This window comes from Herpailurus yagouaroundi, unplaced genomic scaffold (assembly GCF_014898765.1).
Source record: "Herpailurus yagouaroundi ecotype Mexico unplaced genomic scaffold, PumYag 189, whole genome shotgun sequence".
Lineage (NCBI taxonomy): Eukaryota > Metazoa > Chordata > Mammalia > Carnivora > Felidae > Herpailurus > Herpailurus yagouaroundi.
Window position 1 is genome coordinate 17354428 of NW_024412420.1, and position 4673 is coordinate 17359100.

The window sequence follows — 4673 nt, forward strand, 5'->3', positions numbered from 1 at the left end:
TAATGCTTGTAGAACACATTCTATCCATCGGTATAAAAGGTGACAGGCCGGATATGCTGGGTTTTGGCCTACGTTTGTCGTTCAACAATATGTCGCAGACCTCCTTCTGTGCCAATAAATATACACCCAACCCTCCCCGCAGCCCCCCCATCCTCCTCACTTGCCCGATTGTTTTCCACAGCACTTACCACTGTCTATCACACTATATAATAACTTATTTATTATGTTTATCGTCTGCCTAGTTGCAACGGGCCGAATGTCTGTGACTCTTCAAGATTCGTATGGGGACAGGCGCCTGGGCGAGGTCATGATCCGAGACTCATGAGATCCGTGAGTTCGAGCCCCGCGGCGGGCTCTGTGCTGACAGCCCGGAGCCTGGAGCCTGCTTCGGATTCTGTGTCTCCCTCTCTCTCCGCCCCTCCCCTGCTCGCATGCTGTCTCTCTCTCTCTCTCTCTTTCTCAGAAATAAAGAAACTCAAAAATAAATACATGACATTGTTTAAAAAAGAGAAACAAATATTCGTATGTTGAAATCCTAACCCCCAAGGTGATGCTCTTAGGACGTGGGGCCTTTTGTGGGGATTAGGTTATGAGGACTCATGAAGGAGACACCAGAGAGGTCCCTCAGCCCTTCCGCCACATGAGCAACATAACAAGAACAGTCTTCATGAACCAGGAGGGGGTTCTCATCAGACCCTGCACCTATCAGTGTCTTAATCTTGAATTTCCCGGGGACGCCTGGGTGGCTTGGTCAGTTAAGCCAAATTGAGGAAGCCTGGGCACGAGAGAGCCGGGAATCCAGAACGTGCACTGCGGTGACGAGAGAGATCGCCCGCAGAAACGCTCTGGTTCTGCCTCGAGGGGCGAGAGGGGGAGTCTAGCACTCAGAGTAGTGCAGCCCCTGGTTTTCCCTTCTGCCTCTCTCCGGCCCCAGCCCTCCCCTCCCACCCCTCGCGACAGTTCCGTGGCAGTGGCAGTGGTGACAGTGAGCCCACTGACACCTTAACCTCTGAGGGAGGAAAACTTCTCCCTCTGATCAAAGAGCTACGGTCCCAAGGGGATAGGGGCGAGCCTGAACCCCGGGCACAGTCCCAGGAAGTGTGCAGCAGAGACGGTGACTCAAGCACCACCCTCCTCCCCCCACCCCCCCCACCCCCCCCCCCGCCGTTTTCTCCCTGGAGAACGAAGAAGGGAAGTCCTGGGAAGTGAGAAGCACGAAAGAAATCACACACAGGGCCGAGCAACCTGGCCAAGTTGTTCACGAGCTGAGCTCACCCCCTCAGCTGTACTCCATGGGTCGGGCCCTGAGCAGTAAACCTACGGTTCTTCCAGAAGTCAGGGAGAAATTGTGCTACCAAAAAAAAAAAAAAAAAAAAAAAAAAGTTTGAAGAAATAATGGCTGAAAACTTCACTTCCCAGATTTGGCAAAAGACCTAAGTTTACAGATCCAAGAACCTCGGCAAACCCAAACAGGACAAATTAAGATCACACTCATACCCCCTGAAAGCCAAAGCCAAAAAACTCTTGGAAGCGGCCAAGGAAAAAAAGTTGTTCATCAGGAAACAACTATGCAAACGACCTCGTATGTTTCACCGGAAACTGTGAGACCAGAAGGAAGTGGAATAACATTCTTCCAGTGCTGAGAGAAGCTGTCAACCCAGAATTCCATATCCAGTGAAAATATCTTCCATAATGAAAGTGAGGTTAGGAAAACCTCAGCGAGGGGCGCCTGGCTGGCTCCGTCAGCGGAGTCTGCAACTCTTGATCTTGGGGTTGTGAGTTCGAGCCCCACGTTGGGTGCGGAGGTTACTTAAAAATAAAATCTTTAAGGGGCGCCTGGGTGGCTCAGTCGGTTGAGCTTCCGACTTCGGCTCAGGTCAAGATCTCGCAGTCTGTGGGTTCAAGCCCCACGTCGGGCTCTGTGCTGACAGCTCGGAGCCTGGAGTCTGCTTCGGATTCTGTGTCTCCCTCTCTCTCTGCCCGCCCCCCCCCCCCCCCGGCTTGCACTCTGTCTCTGTCTCTCTCTCTCTCTTAAAAATAAACATTAAAAAATTTTTAATTATAAAATAAAATAAAATCTTTATAAAAAAAAGAAATTTTCAGTGAAAAAAAGAGCTAAGAGCATTTGCGGCCGGCATATCTACGCTCAAAGAGTTGCTGAAGGAAACTCTTCAGACAGATGTCTAAAGACATGGGCATTTTCTCCTAAAGTTAAACTTTAGAACCTTTAGACCCTGTATGACCCAGAAATCCCACTGCAAGGCATTTATCCTAGAGAATACACGTGTCCACACAGAAGCCTGTACACGAATGTTTACAGCAGCTCTATTCATAATTGCCCTAAGCTGGAAACAATCCGGATGTCCTTCAACGGGTGACTGAATGAACAAGTCATGTTACATTCGTATATTGGGATATTTACTACTTAGCAATTAAGAGGAATGAATTCTTGAGATGCAGGATAAATTCGATTAATGCCAATGGCATTAGGCTGAGTGCACAGGCTGTCTCAAAAGGTCACATACCGTGTAATTCCAGTTATAGGACATTCTCAAAACTATGGTGATAAAGAACAGATCAGGGGCTCCTGGGTGGATCAATCAGTTAAGCCTCCGACTTCAGGTCAGGTCATGATTTCATGGTTCATGAAGTCGAGCCCTGCGAGCCCTGTCAGGCTCTGTGATGACAGCTTGGAGCCTGGAGCCTGCTTCGGATTCTCTGTCTCTGTCTCTGTCTCTCTCTGCCCTCCCCTGCTCACTTTCTCTCTCTCTCTCTCTCTCTCTCTCTCCCAAAAATAAATAAACATCAAAAAAAAATTTTAAGGGGCACCTGGGTGGCTCAGTCGGTTAAGTGTCCAACTCAATCTCAGCTCAGGTCATGATCTCCTGGTTCATGAGTTCGAGCCCCGCATCAGGCTCTGTGCTGACAGCTCAGAGCCCGGAGCCTGCTTCAGATTCTGTGCCTCCCTCTCTCTCTGCCCCTTCCCCGCTCCTGCTCTGTCTCTATCTGTCTCTCAAAAATAAATAAATGTTTAAAACTTTTTTTTTTCAACGTTTATTTATTTTTAAGACAGAGAGAGACAGCATGAATGGGGGAGGGGTAGAGAGACAGGGAGACACAGAATCGGAAGCAGGCTCCAGGCTCTGAGCCATCAGCCCAGAGCCTGACGCGGGGCTCGAACTCACGGACCGCGAGATCGTGACCTGGCTGAAGTCGGACGCTTAACCGACTGTGCCACCCAGGCGCCCCAAAAATAAATAAATGTTTAAAAAAATTTTTTTAAGTCAATTTTACCGTACGTTAATTTTTTAACCACTTTCTTAAAGTTACTATCTCTAAAGAGCTCAACACAGTGCATGGTAAATAGTAAGCTTTCAAAAAGCATTCAAATAAATTCCTGTCTTTTCGAAGCCGAGGCACCTGCCCGTATAAGGAACACAGGAGAAATGCCGGCTGGGGCGACTTAAAGACCAGGAGAATATCCCGCTTCACTGGGATCTGTGCCTTCGTGAGGTCACCCCTTAGGTGGTGTCCCCAGGTGATTTTGTGCAAGCAGAAGAGAAGCGGCATGAAGATTTATGATCATCAGGTGTAAACAGCTCCCAGGAGGAGGTGAAGTGAGAAGGCACAGACTGTGGGGAGAGGGTCCAGGTGCATTTAGAGAGTGTGGGGTCTTCTAGAAGCTCAGAGTTCAGCTCCAGAGCCAGGCAAATCCTGGTTCAGACTCTGCTCCTTCCGGTCCTACCTCCGTGGCCAAGCTGCCTCATCTCTGAGCCTCGGCTTTGTCATCTGTGAAAAGTAGATCGTAAAACTAGCCATAAAGTGTTATGATGATTTAATATGGTGTCTGTAAGATGTTCGGCACCGTTGCCAGCTCGTTGTAAATGCCCGATAAAATGCTATGCTTTATGGCTATTATTTGCAATAAAGAGATTGGCAGGATACACCCTAAATGTGAACAGAGAGTTATGTTTTGTGGAGGGATTTTTTTTTTTTTTTAAGATTTTATTTTTCAGAAAGCTCTACACCCAATGTGGGGCTTGAACGCACAACCCCGAGATCCAAAGTCACATGTTCGTCCGACTGAGCCAGCTGGGGGCCCCTTATTAGGAATTTTTTTTTTATCCTCAACATTTCATTACAAAAAGACTTCAAAGTGGGGCGCTTGAGTGGCTCAGTCGGGTTGGGCGTCCGACTTCGGCTCAGGTCATGATCTCACGGTTTGTGAGTTCGGGCCCCGCGTCGGGCCCTGGGCTGACAGCTCGGAGCCTGGAGCCCGCTTCGAATTCTGAGTCTCCCTCTGTCTGCCCCTCCCCTGCTTGCACTCTGTCTCTCGCATTGTCTCAGGGATAAATAAACATTAAAAAAAAAAATTTTGTTTTTAAAGAAAAAACAAAAATAAAACAAAAAAATTTCAAAGTTACGGCAAGTTGAAAAGACCGTTCACGGAATGTTCTTAGTGAGATCCAGGATGCTTTTTCTTTCTTTTTGCTTATCCATAGTTTGTAATTTTCTACAATAGACATATATTGCCTGGATAGTGAAACATAAATACAAGGGAGGGGAAAAGGAAAAAAAAAAAAACAAAAAAAACAACTGTGAGGGAGAACAGGACCAAGGACAGAGTCCCATGGTTCAAAGTCACTCTCTCCCACCGACAGCCTCTGCTGTGC